This window comes from Protopterus annectens, chromosome 4.part0 (genome assembly GCF_019279795.1).
Source record: "Protopterus annectens isolate FY-2018-M chromosome 4.part0, PAN1.0, whole genome shotgun sequence".
Classification (NCBI taxonomy): domain Eukaryota; kingdom Metazoa; phylum Chordata; order Ceratodontiformes; family Protopteridae; genus Protopterus; species Protopterus annectens.
In genome coordinates, this window is record NC_056733.1 from 1,731,572,846 (window position 1) to 1,731,587,852 (window position 15,007).

Sequence of the window (15,007 nt, forward strand, 5' to 3'; positions counted from 1 at the left end):
GCAGGTTGGGTTGTTGCCTCTGAGACTGAAGACATATGTGAATATGGCCTTGTGATTGCCCTTGGTGGATGTGTCCAATTTGTACTCATAGTTAGCCTTACAGTGATTCACCTGTGACCTTATAAGCTTGTTCAGACAAAGGTGGACTTGCTTCCAAGTTGGTGCCTGCTCCTACTTGGCCCTGCACAGCCAATATAGTGACCTATTATGTGGCTTGTGTATTGCTGCTGTCCACCAAAGGGGATTACTCTACCTTGGTAGAGGCGGGTTCTATGAGTCATGTATTGCTGAGTCCATACAATTACATAGGTGCTCATATGGATGTTTGTAGTAGGCATGGACACGAGGTCATAACACAGTTGGACACTTCTGCAATTTCAACCTGATAATCATGCTTATTCTAGTACCCATTTCTGTGTTAGGGCAATGCAACAACCAGTAGCTGTAGACATTTATCTGTTGGATGCACTGAAACTAAGATTACACATGTGTACAACATGTACAGCTTATTCCATGAAGGTGGTGACACTGAGCCGCTAGAATAAGAATAAATAAATTATTTTACTGTGTGGTTTCTCCTTGAAATAGTTCTGCATTCAAGTTTGCTTCCTTATTTGGATCTTGGTTATTATATATATATATATATATATATATATATATATATATATATATATATATATATATATACAGCCTATTTACATGATGTTTTGCAACTCATGTCTGTTGTTTTGAGGCTTCCAGCTACACCTACTCATACATACGTGTGCACAGGTAATACCTGATATACATTTCTGTTCTATGTCAGTATGGCGCACTGTATTTACACTCTTGATGCTCAGTCATTCCTTTTAACCTGTTAGAGCAGGACATCAGGATGACGGCACACATAAATGGGGGGCAATGGCCCAAAATTAGTGACACTTTATTAATATTGCTGTAACACACTTAAGTCAGTTGATATCACAGTAGACTTTGCATTCACAGAAGTACTCTTGAGGATGTCCGGCATTCATATGTGTGCTATTATGTTCTGATGTCAGTCTTCACAAATTTGCCAATGATTTGCCAGACATAACACAACTCTATGAGTAAATGACTACAAACATGTGGTCAATGTGCAGACCCCTGGACAGTTGAATGGTATGAGCTTAGTATATCACATACAGTTCAACGCACTCTTCTCCGACAGTAGTTTACTATGCACATACCCTATACTGGTCTCTTAGATTTATAAGATAAGCATGTGTGTCATAGTGGTATTCACAAGTGACATATGGATATTTACAACATCCCAGTAGCTGACCTGGCAGTGTCACAGTCAGTATTGTTCAACAGACACTCCAGTAGCAGTCATATGTGATCTGACCTTTCCTGGGGTGACTCAGGGGCCAGAGCTGTGATGTATGTCAATGCAGCCAGAGACAGATGTGATGGTCATAGGTACTGATCAGCAACATATCAGTACAGCAAGTCTTGTTCAGACATATTTGTTTAACTTCCTATTTCCCATTATTGCATACCCACTTCTGGATTCCATAGCATGCTTGTTTGACATACCTGTTTATTTTATTTTTTTCAAAATATTCTTGAAGATTTTCTCTCTCTGTTTAACAATGTAGAGGTATAGTCCTGTTTTACATAGGCAGCAGCTTGCCTTTTGTAGGTAATGCTCATGAACAGGTGATGGCCTGTGCACCAGTTGGTGTCCCACACTTGCTAATTGCATGCAGAACGGTTGTGTTGTTATTCCAACAGCCAATGGCATGGCAATGCACTCCTATAATTGAGTACTTCATGTGGACATTGTCCCTTTACCTTGCCTGTGAGGGGTACATCATGGAGATGTGTGAGCTTCAGCATCACAGAGGGTAGGTGGGAATACCTCTTACAACAAGACGTGGAGACAGCCCAACAGAATGGGGGGAGGACGTTCCAGACTTAGGGACAGAATGTAAGTACTGCTGTTATACATTTGGAATAATGCTAGTTTAACAGGGTTTGTCTGGACATGCATTTTCTGTGTGATTGCAAGTCTGACAGTGTTATGTAGATGAAATAACTCTCAACTATAGGGCTATCCACAAAATGGCCAGAGGTTTGACTCTGATGTTTGGTCTGTTCTGCAGACAGTTTTGGTCCTTGGCAAATCAGTAGGATACTCTGGGGATTGCAGTGAGTAAGAAGCCTGGATAGCTCAGTTGGTAGAACATCAGACTTTTAATCTGAGGTCCAGGGTTCAAGTCCCTGTTTGGGCACATGCCTCTTTAAAGCGAGAGTGGTCTAATGGTTAAGGTGTTTGCCTTACAAACACAAGGTGCAGTGTTTGAGTCTCACAAGGGATAATTGGGTAGGTTTGCAAGGGCAATTAGCCTAGTACTAATCCATGAACATCCATTTGTGTTTCCGACTTCACATCTCTCAAAAAAGATATGTTACAACAAACCATGTAACACCAGCAACGTTCTCAGTTTATAACAGCAATATTTTAAATATGTCCCTGTTTTTGACCTTTGTCCCCCAATTATGTCAGGCTTTGTCCAGATGTCATGCACTTAGAGGTTTAGAGGTATGGTATATCATTATTTAGTGCCTTCATTCCCGATATCGTCCCAGTGATGTAGCAGAATCCCAGACATGTTATTAGGAAGAGTCTATATCTATCTATATATATATATATATATATATATATATATATATATATATATATATAGCCAAAGCCTGAACATTCTGTGGAAATCTGCACAGTTGAGAGGTCTGAGTATGTCTGGCCATTATTAACAGACTGTCAGGATTGTGTAGCAGTGTAGTGCATAAATGTTAGTTGGGCTGTGTAAAGGGGGGGTAGATGTAAGTGGCATGGGTCCTTTTCTATCTGACTGTGCATGTTGCTCCAGTTTCTGGTGGTCCTTTGGCTGTATATGTTTGTAGGGGAAGACTGAGACATGTCCCATACCACCTCAGGATTCCTACTACACTGTGACTTGGGGCAGTATATGTAGGAGTAGTGTGTGAGTGGCAAAGTGGATATTTTATTTCATACAGTTGTTATACTCTAGTGTTCAGTTGGCTTACTGTATGTTGCTATGCTGTAGTGCAATTGGTTGTGGGTATGAACTTTCACACTGGTGTCTGTTTTCCACCGCTCTTACATCCCTGTAGTGCCTGATATATTTGCAAATGCATGTGTAATTCCCCAGAGCTGATTTGGGGTAGTGTTGTGTCATTCTGACTGTAATTTGGATAGTACTTGGTGACATGCTTGGCAGCTCAGTGCAGTTTTCCTAATGTTATCTTATGTCCAGATATTTGTAGGAGGTCCAGTTGTTTGGCTAATATCTTCGGTCTGGTCCTGATAATTGTTGTGTATTTCTGACAAATCAGTGGGATTATGTGAGGATTTCAGTCACTCAATAATGAGAATCAATTGAGTCTCAGACTTGAGAGATATTTCAGTCACTATATGTTAGAACAGGCAATGTTACAGCAGCAACATTCACAGTTTATCTAGTCAAGTATTTCAGATATGTCCCTATTTTCATGCCCCCCCCACTTTGTTAGGCTTGGTCCATATTTGTTGCATTAAGTTGTTCTGAGCATACCTCTCAACTGCCTAGATTTTCACAGAATGTCCAAATTGTTGGCTCATAGTTTTGATCTGTTCCACATAAAATTTGTATTATTCTGGTAAATCACTGTGATGATCTGAGGATTTATGTCAGCAAATAATGACAATACATTTCAGTTTCAGACCTCATATCCTTCAGAAAATGTATGCTGAAACAAACCCTGTTACTCTAGCAACTTTCTAAATTTATGAGCAATATTTAAAATATGTCCCTATTTTTGGCACATTGTACCCCCATTTTGACAGCCTCTGTCCATATTTCTTGCACTAAGAGGTTCAGAGGTATGGTTGTGAGGTATGACTGCACTGTATGTCATACACACACACACACACACACACACACACACACACACACACACACACACACACACATATATATATATATATATATATAAAATGTATATATTTTTTCATATATATGTATCTCCATACATATATATTTGTGTATATTTATAAACACAAAACATGAATGATTCCACAGAGTTTTATCCCTACTGTTGACTGACTCTACTGCATATGTTTGAAAAAGCATCAGGCATTCCTACTGCTCAAGTGGTGTAAGTGGTACATTGCTCTGACTACAATGTACAGGGTCCTGGGTAAAAACCTGCCAGAGCTGTCTATTTTCTTGCTGGGCAGAACAGGGGCTGGCAGACTCAGAGTGATTAAAGCACTTTGAAGCAGTTCTAAGTGTGTTTGCATGGTTTTGCGTGAAGCTAAGTGATGCTAACAGGCGGTTAAGTCTTCTTAGCTTCACTTAGCGGTGCTTATTTCCACTTAAACTCATACTTATTTTAATTAAAGAAAAGAAAAAAAGGGTGCTAGAAAAGTGGTGAAATGGGGGCAAGCAGGGGGTAAAACATTAGGAAAACCAGCTAGGGATGTGCAGAATGAGTTTAGGAAAGGACCATAGCTCTACATTTCATCTGCAGCAACAGCTGTGAATAATGTGTAGAATTTGGAAATTTACATCCTCACACCCCACAGGGAAGGGTGTTAGTGACAGACATTTGTAGAATAATGTTTGGGTAGATGGATTAATTTCACTATACATGGGGGCAAAATGTATGGGGCAGTGATTTTTAATTTGGGATAGACAACCTTTTTTTTAAGGTGAGAGTGGGATGTTGGATAAGTGCTCTAGGTATGTTTGGGGAGTTAGGTTGGGTAGGATAGGTTGCATTCACAGACAAGCAAGACAGACAAGACAGGGGCATTTATGACACATGAGGGGTAAACACCTTTGAAGGGGAGGGTGGTTGAGAATCTGAAGCCCTTGAGCCCCCAAATGGATACAATGGGACTGTAGCCCCCCACCCATGGGCAGTCATGATTGCACCTTCACGGTCCCAAAGCTGGCTGTGCTGGGGGCTGGACAGGAGGAGCAGCATTCCCCTTGAAGTGTGCTAGGCAGCTCCCCCATCTGGTGCAGCCATCCATCCAACTCCAGGTGGATGACACTGTGCACCATACCCTGGAATTGGAGGTGGGTGATGGGCTCCTCTCCATGCCCATGACCTATCCCCTTAGGCAGTTCCACCTGAAGGTAGTGCAGGACCAGCAAAGGTGGCAGTTCCAGGTTGGGTCCCAGATGTGCTGGGGCTCAGTGCCATGGCCAGATTAGGCAGGACAGGTGGATCTGCCAGGATCTGCCTTTCCAAACATGCTATGGTGTGAAGGTTTTACAAAATATATTGCTTAGTCATGAACAAAACATTTCAAAATTAGTTATAACAGCATGCATGGGTGTTCCAATTAACTCCATACAACAAATTTGAAACAGTTGCATAGCAAAGAGAACACATGCATACATTTAACAGCAATATGCATTGTAACCGCATGCCAGTAACATTGATGGCAAAAGGCCACCAACAATGGTATTTGACCAAGGTATGTTAACATATAACCAATAAAATATATGAATAATAATAGAACACAAGTCCCAACATTAGGTTTTGAGAACAACATACCCGTAGTATATGGATGATAATTATTGATGCAAATAAGGGGAGGGTGGAGAGACAGAAAGTCCATTAACAACTGTTTAGTCTTCTATTTTTCACAGCAGTACTGCTCAATACTATACGGGTTTGCCCTCACTTTACATCTACCTATGGCCCATAGCTTCTGTAGCACAAACATACCTGTTAAACTGTCAACCTGGAATGGTATGGGGCAAAATGTGACAACTCTGGGTACATGACTAGAGGGGACTTGTACTTGTCAGGGTTACATATCTAGCACAGAATGGGTGCCCTGCACTGTTATGTGAGTGCCCTACTGGCATATTTCACCTGCTTTCCTATCTGTGTCCAGGGTTATTGGCAGCAGTAACCACTAGCCATGACAGCATGACACTTGAGACATGTACTGAGAAGATTGCATGTTGTATGTACCTGTCCTACTGTCATTTGCAGGCATGAGATTGGAGAGTGGAACAATTGTACATGGTGTATTAGTTTACCCTTCATACAGCTACTACCAATATATCTTTACCCGTAAAACCTGTGGAGAAAATATATGTTAACACTGCCTGACTGTTTCTACATTTATTCCTGAATCCTTGTGTGTAAATATGCACACATCTTACTACCACTCCCTGGATTTGAACCGTGCCTGGGTGTGCAAAATTAACAACTGAGCTATTTCTCATCACACTGAGCTACTGGGAAACTGTTATTGTATATTTGACTGCTTTCTGCCAAAAACCCTCTTGTTTAGACAGTCTGACCTTGTAATCCTGAGATGCATGCATGGCAGATAGTTAATGTACTGTGCATTAATCCTTTGAAATAATACAATCTGGAAAGCAAAGATTAGCACACGGCAATGCTGCATGGGACACACTGTGATACATTACACTTTACTATTCGGGGTTCAGAGCTTGGTGCAGTATATATTTCATATTCCATTTATATGTTGTTTTACAGATCCACAATCTGCATTTTTTCTTAACACCTGGTTCTCAGAACAACCTCAGTTAATGCATGCTGTCAAAGCCATATTTGCTGTGGAGAAGCTGTATACATTATATTAATACAACATACCAGAGTAAACACAACAGTTTGTGGTATACATATTTATTACAATGACATGAAACAGTGCTTTAGTACTACATATCCTATAAATCAATATTAGTTGGACAAACTTTATTTATTCGGTTAACACAGTAACAGTATACCTAGTGGCAGCAAACAATGTACTTCTTCTTAGATATTAGCACTATATACTGCAAGATAGATTTGTACTCACTAGCCTGTCGGCACAGCTTTAGTAGTCTGTCAGCATGGGCTTCAATGTTGCTAGCCCTCTCTGCTGCAGCTGTAGTGGAGAAAAACAAACATTATGCATACCTGTCTATCACATACTCAGGCTAGACTTTAGTACAAACTACTTGCTACTGATACTTACACAATGCTGGAGCATTCCATGCCCATGTATCATGGATCCACTGGGCCAAGACCACCCCGTTCCTCTGCTTTAGGTCGGCATAATGATGCCGTGCCTGCTTACCAGTTCTGGGGATGCCAGTAGCACTGGTGAGATCACGTGCAAAATGGTCTCAGGCCTCTCCTTTGTATTGTGAGCCCTGGTACTGGCCCTGCAGCAGTCTCTTGTCATGGTTTTCTACAAGGAGTCCAGCCATGATCCTGGACTCCTGAATGCCCCAGTGCTGCATGCAAAAGCCTGCTTCTTCACCTACACCTGACATAGTACCTGCACAGATCAGCTACAAAAGGTTCTGGCTGTATTCCTGCCTGTGCAGTTTAAATAAGGTCATATTCCTGCCCTTTGCTGTCATTGAACCTTTTTGAAAATGCTGAGCTCAGCTAAGTGATGCGCAAATCCGTTAAACTGATTTGAACAGTGCTTAAAGTGATAAATGTTGAGCACTGCTTAACAGTGCACATATCTGCTTAACTGAGCTAACTGCTGCTTAGCATTTACATCTAAGCAGTGCTTACACTGGCTAAGGATAGCTGAGCACTACTTCGCATTGCTCAGTTTTCATTTTAAAAACATATCAGGATTGTAGACTAATTCATCATTACTGACATATTATTAAGTGTATATGATTTACTTTACATGACAGCCCTCTATGTGCTTTCATTACATTACCTTGGGGTGTGATTATACTGTATGGTACACTTGTGTATACATGGGTGATTTCACATGTTATATAGGTTCATAGGTTCATAGGTTCATACTAGGCTATCTGCCCTAGGGCATTCACAAGCCTAGCCATAATGTGTTTGGCTTTCGCCACCCATTTTAAATTAATTTTGCTATGCCCTTTTTCAAGGTTAGTATACTGTGCCTCTGTCTAACAGTGACACAGAAGTGATACCTGGGTTAAACCTATGATCTCCCATCCACTCATCAAGATTCCTCTTGAAGAGAGTCAATGAGGGACTCTGCCTAACCTGGACTGGGATTTTATTCTAGAGTGAAGGGAGCCTCTGCTATGAATCTGTCCCTCCAGCATGTCCTATTTATTTCAGTGCTGAGGTTCAAGTCTTTCGAGCACGTAGCATGATGGGATTTGGATTTTCTGAGGTGCAGCATGTCCATTAATTCCGGGTTGGACATGGCTTTATACGTCAGGCACAGATCACCCCTGAACAGGCGGTATGCCACTGAGTAGAGCTAGAGTTTCTTTAACCGGGCAGCATATGGCATCTGTTTGAGCCCTTTGATCCTCTTGGAAAGGTACTTTTGGGGTCTTTCCAGTTGCTGCAGGTGTCTGGTAAGGTACATCCCAAAAGGGGACATTGTACTCAATTATGGGCCAGATGAGGGATGAGTAAAGAGGCACGATGACCCCCCCCCCTGATCTAGACGTGAATCCCTTCATGATTAGGTGGGCTATATAAAATGTTTTTCTAACCACTTTGGCCATGTGGTTGTCAAATGAGAGACTGCTATCAACTTGGGTCCCCAGGTCCCTAATTACTTCTTCTGTACTTAATGGATTACCACCTATGTGGTAATTTGTGGGCACTTCGTTTTTGCCAAAGAGGATGACTATACACTTTTTGGCGTTTAGCTTGAGGCCATGGCTCTGGCACCAGTTGTCTGTTTCTATGAGGCCCTTTTGGAGGATGCTTGTGTCAGCTGGAGAGTCTATTATGGTGCCCAGTTTGCAGTCATCTGCGAACTTGGTCAGCCACAGCCCTTCCGTGTTGGCCTGTACCACCGAGAAATATATACCGAACAAGAGAGGTCCCAGGACTGAGCCTTGTGGGATGCCACTTGTAACAGGTTTGGAGTCTGACATGGCTCCAGAAATTCTAACCATGTGGGTTCTGTCCTTAAGCCAGTTTGCAACCCATCTAGTGACATAGGGGTTTATATTTAAGCTGGTGAGCTTATCTGTAATGCCCGACTGGGGTATTGTATCGAAGGCTTTTGCGAGGTCCAGGTAGGCTGTGTGGATCACCTTCCCCGCATCAATGGCTTTGGTGACTGTTTCAAAGAAATCAACCAGGTTTAAGAGGCAGGATCTGCCCTTAACAAAGCCAAACTGGGTAGGATCCAGTGTCTGTAGGTCCCCAATATCTTTATTTATGAGGTCCATGATGATCCTTTCCATAGCTTTGCAGACCAAGCTAGTCAGGCTTATGGGGCGATAGTTTCCAGGATCCATTGAGGCACCACCTTTGTGGAGAGGGACTACTGTTGCTGTACGCCACTCTTTGGGTACATATCTTGTAGTAAGTCTGAGATTGAACAGTACTTTTATGTTTGGGTTTAGTTCTTCTTGGAATTCATGCAGGACGCAGCCTGGGACATCGTCTGGTCCCATTGATGCTGTGTTTTTTTCTTTGGAGAGGGCGGCTCTTACCTGAGCATCTGAGATGTCAGGGAGGCAGCACTCTGCTGGGATAGATATTTGCCCTTTTGGTGGGGTGGGGGGGAGAAGTTTGCGCCGAACCTGGCAGCTAGGATGTTGGCAATGTCTGTGGGTTTGGTGTATTTTTTGTCATTTTGGACTAATTCTGAGCATATCTGGGAATTCCCACCCAGGTTCCTAACATAACTAAAGAAAGCCTTATGATTATCCTTAGTGTCCTGTGCAATTTTTCTCTCGAAGCTGGCCTTAGACGATTTTATGAGTGCCCGTAGTTTTTTGCTAATACTGATCAGAGATGCCTTCCCTTTTTGGGATTTTGCTCTATCATTTAGTAGCTTCCTCCTTCTATTGTATAGTTTGTTAATGGCTGGAGTCCACCAGACAGGACGTCTGCCTTTGGAGGATTGGGTCTTGGTTTTATTTGGGATTGCATGATCCATGCATTCCTGAAGGTGTTCATAGAATGCATTTATAAATGATTCTGCGGACTGGGCCGTATTTGCCACAGGCCCGGGAGCTTTGAAGGATTTCACCTCGGTTTTGAGGAGTGTGAAATTTGCTTTAGAGAAGTTTTTCACTGTGGTTTTCTGGGCAAGAGGTGGGGTCGGGATCTGAATATCCAGTGAGATTAGTTTATGGTCTGATCTTACCAGTGAGGGATACACTTCTGGTCTGGAGCACAGAGTCCCCATGTTGGTGATGATCAGGTCCAGTATGTTTTCCCCTCTTGTGGGAGTGGTAACAAGTTGTTCCATAGCATTTGAGTTTACAAATTCTAGGAACCTTTGGGCTAGGGTGTTGGAGCTAGAGTAATGCTCCCAGTCTATGTTTGGGTAGTTGAAGTCGCCCAATATAATGGTGTTTGGAGAGACCTTCATATTTTCCAGTGTTCTCAGGAAGGCCAAGTTGGGTTCCTGGGTTTGGGAGGGTGGTCTGTAGCAGGCTATAAACTGGAAGGCAGTTTTACCCACTGTTAGTTGCACATGGATAGTCTCTGATGCTTCGTGCTGTGCCACCAACCTGGAGGTGTGGGTATCTTTGATGAATATTGATACCCCCCCTCCTTTTGTTGTTCGGTCCAAGTTTTGGGGCCGAAAAGCATGGTATGAGGTATAACCTGGTAGTGGTGGGGTGCTCTCGGGAGCCTTGAACCAGGTTTCTGTTACTGCACAGATATCAATCTTCTCCATGCTAAGGAGAGTTTCGAGTGCATGCGTCTTGAGGTTTAGACTTCTGGTGTTGAGTAGCATTACTCTTAGTTTCTTATCCCTTGTGATACCTATGGAGGTGGGTTTGTCTTTTGAGCCTTGCCTAAAAAAGGCACTATGGGGGTAGCAAGAGCCTTTGCCAATATCCGAAAGCCCAGGGGTGACAGGTGCAAGCCATCCCTAGTGAAGCATCGTGGCTTGCTGAGCATGTCATCCCAGGCTGACAGGCATTGGATCCCCTTTGAATGACACCAATACCTAAGCCAATTGTTGAAATTGATCATCTTGTCTTCATATTGTGGCATCATTCTTGGTGAGGGTAAGATGCTACTCAAGGTCAGGGTCATACTGGCCTGGGCCACATGCTCAGAGAGCTCCTCTATGTCTCTTTTCATGTAGTCCAGGGAGATACGTCTCAGGTCATTCACACCAGCATGGACAATGACTGAGTCATATTTGTACTTGCCTTGGAGTGACTCGAGTGCTTGTGTCATGTGGCAGATCCTAGCACCCGACAGGCAGCTCACCGTGACCTTCTCCTTGTTCAGCCTGGTGAGCGGGACGTCAGTGTGCCTGACGATAGAGTCACCTATTACAAGTGTATCAGGTGTGTTGTTTAGCCTTAAGGGCTGTGACTGTTTGGCACACTGGCTTTGTGAGCTATGTGTTGCACATGTTTTGTTTTGGGGTAGCGGTTGCTTGGGTGTCTGCTTTGGTGGTCTCTGCTGCTTAGGCAGATTTTTATTTAGAGCCTCCGAGTATGTTTTTGTGTGTTTATGTGTTTGGTTTGCTCTCGTGGTAGGTCTATGTGAGACTGGAATTGTAGTGAGTGTGGTTTCATTCTCCTCCTGACTGGTTACGCCAGTACTGAGTTGAGAGAGCTTAGCCTCCAGTTTGGCTATATGGATGCATCTCTCACATGTGTTGGAATTTGTTGGGAGGAGGAGAGGGTTGTCTGTGTACATGAGGCAGTTGTAACATTGCCTCAAGATTCCCAGATTCACCAGCTGGACCGGAGAGGAGATTGACAACTGACCTTTGGACATGCTACAATAGTATTGGGAATTCCTTTATAATTGATAAAAAGGGCCAATGGGGAACAAGGTACTCAAGGGGAGTTTGTGAGGGTGTAGTGCTTTTAATTTTTTAGTGCTGAGTTATATAACTGCTTTAGTGAGCAAGTGCCAGGTAACTTAAATGCAATGTGTTACAGGTAACTTAAATGCAAAAATGACAAACAGTAACTTTTTATAAGTGAAACAAGGAAATAAGTACAGTAAGCAATGCAGATATCACTAGGGATCCACAGAAGCGCTGAAAATCTGCGTTTTAGGTGGTATTAGCATTTCAGGGAAATAACAAGCAAACAAACAACAAGCATACAAACAAAGCTAGATTCAGCAGGCCTGGATCAAGTCTATGCTACAGCAAACAAGGTGTACTAATTTCAGTAAGAAACAGTTGAAATATGCAGGCACTATAAGCCTTTAACCAGAAATTCCCAGCTCAGAAGGGCAGAGTCCAGCCTCTCCTCCCACAAGAGTGCAGACCACGAACCTTCTTAATGTAAAATAACTGGCATGAATCCCAAGTGCTTAAACCAGAACTAATACACTTTTAGAATAATAGACACTGAGCCTTCAATCAGCAGTTCCCAACTTAGAAGGATGTAAGCTACCTGTCCTGCCACCACAGTGCAGGCCACAAACCTTCCTAATGTAAAACAACTGGTCTGAAGCCCAAGTGCTTAATCCAAAATACTTAGAATGATAGCTACACTTTAATCAAGTTACTACCAAGCAGTAGTAAATACAATTGAATACTTTAAAAATGCCTGGATTAGTGTTCAAGTTATACAAACAAAGCTAGATTCAGCAGGCCTGGATCTAGTCTACGCTACAGCAAACAAGGTGTACCAATTTCAGTAAGAAGCAGTTCAAATATGCAGGCACTATAAGCCTTTAACCAGAAATTCCCAGCTCAGGTGGGCAGAGTCCAACCTCTCCTCCCACAAGAGTGCAGACCACAAACCCTTTTAATGTAAAATAACTGGCCTGAAGCCCAAGTGCTTAAACCAGAATTAATACACTTTTAGAATAACAGACACTGAGCCCTCAATCAGCAGTTCCCAACTTAAAAGGATGTAAGCTACCTGTTCTGCCACTACAGTGCAGACCACAAACCTTATTAATGTAAAACAACTGGTCTGAAGCCCAAGTGCTTAAACTAAAAGGCTTAGAATGAGTTACACTAAGCAGTAATGAATACAACTGAGTAATTTTAAGATGACGCAAAAGCAAAATAAAGTAGGAAGAAACACAAATACAGTAAAAGCAGAATTTTTTTTTCCAGAAAAGTAGCAAAAACAGTAGTAAAACAATTCACATGCAGTGCAAGCTGGCACACTTGAGTATGTAGCAATATTAGTCCACACACAGTTTGAAAAAATGTAATTAAATTAAAAAGGACTAAAAGCAAGTGCAGAAAGGGTTTATTAGGTAGAATGCGGTAATGAGATGGGACTGGGGGAATGTCCTAGATCAAATCTACAGTGGGGCGGGCACTGCAAAAGCCACCAAATTTAAAAACTACAACCAAGAACAGGGGGGGGGACAGTTTCAACAGAGATAGATATGAGGAATCACAGTGCAAATTATAACCAAAACAATATATACTGATATCTGTATATTTGCAGAACAGTAAGACAACAGATATCTAAGTAACAATTTAGCTCTATAATACAGAATAATACAAAAAATATACTCAGCTCTATATATTTGCAGAGAGTCTTGTAAGGCTGTCTCTCAACAATCCACTTTAAATGCAGGCTGCTATTATAATATATAATATATATAAATATGCATAAATATGCACTCACACTTCCATTTTGGACCAGCTACACTACTCTGGGTGACAAATATCACTTACTACATAATTTAACATAAAAAAAATACTTTTAACAATGCTTTCCCTTGTAAAAAATAAAGTGCCTGTTTTGGTGTTCAAACTGTGAATGACTGCATGCAAAACCAGGGCTCTAACCACTATGCTATCTCATCACTGAGATTTTAGCTATGCATTTTATTTAGCTGCTATGAAATCTTTAAGCAATGCTGAGTAGAGGACCCTAACATGCAAACCCGCTCAGCTGCACCAAAAAATAGCTTAAAATGGAAACAAATGGAAATTAATAAAACCACTTTATTTACATGTATCAGTGCTCCTTGTCAGTCACAGTAAGGGCAATTTTAAGGGGACACATAGGGACATATTTTAAAAATATTGCTCTTACAAACTTAGAAAGTTGATAGAATAATAGGTTTTGCATTAGCATGACTTTTCTGACCAATGTGGAGTCTTAAACTCAAATGTTTGTCATTATTTAATGACTCCAATCCTCTGTTATTTGCCAGGTAGGGACAGATATTTGGGGGAACACACCAAAAATATGATGCAGCATGCCTCTCAACTGTACAGATTTTGCCTCATAAGTTTGGTTCATTTCTGATATGATTGTGTTTTTTAGCAAATCATTGGCAAATCACTCAAGGTTTAAGTCATAAAATAATGACAGACATTTGAGTTTCAGACTTCATACCCTTCAGCAAATCTGTGCTATTGCAAAACCTGCTATTCTATCAACTTCCTGAGTTTGTAAGAGCACTATTTAAAAAAATGTTGCTATTTTTAGGACTTTGTCCCCTCATTATTTATGGCTTTGTCCAGATTTGTTTGCTCTAAGAGGTTAAGAGGTATGTGAGACAGACATCTGGACATTCTGCGAAACCCTGTACAGTTGAGGGGTATGGCTGTACAGCACTTTCACAATGCAAGGGGCGTGTGACAGTACCTGTCACACATCTCCATCCATTGCTTCCTATCACATAACTGCTTTGAGTGTCCATAGACACTGAAAGCACTTGGAAAGTGCTGTATGGCACTTTAACAATGAAGGGAGTGTGTGACAGTACCTGTCACACACCCCCTGCATTGCTTCCTATCTAACCTTCCTGCTTTCAGTGTCCGCAGACACTGAAAGGACTTGGAAAGTGCCGTACAGCACTTTGACAATGCAGGGGGTGTGTGACAGTACCTATCACACACCCCCTGCATTTATTTCATGATATCTTATTTATTTCAGCATCCACAGACACTGTTTTACTATTATAATTGTTTTCATTGTCTGCAGACACTGAAATGCATTTAAAAAGTGCAGTATGGCACTTTCTGAGTGCAGAGTGTGTGTTAGATGTGCGGGCACTACTTAAACATGTCTCCTGCACTCAGTAGTGTTCTTGTCTACTTCCTTCAGGAATATGC

At 41.9% G+C, this 15,007-nt stretch overlaps 1 protein-coding gene and 1 non-coding gene across 2 annotated transcripts in view; both read left to right on the forward strand.

Moving 5' to 3' along the window:
* Nucleotides 1-15,007, forward strand: part of LOC122799996 — a gene marked incomplete in the record, with an annotated part of 1,384,541 nt that overhangs the window by 1,290,097 nt on the left and 79,437 nt on the right.
* Nucleotides 2,184-2,255, forward strand: TRNAK-UUU. The gene has a single exon. It is a non-coding gene; the product is annotated as a tRNA-Lys (tRNA).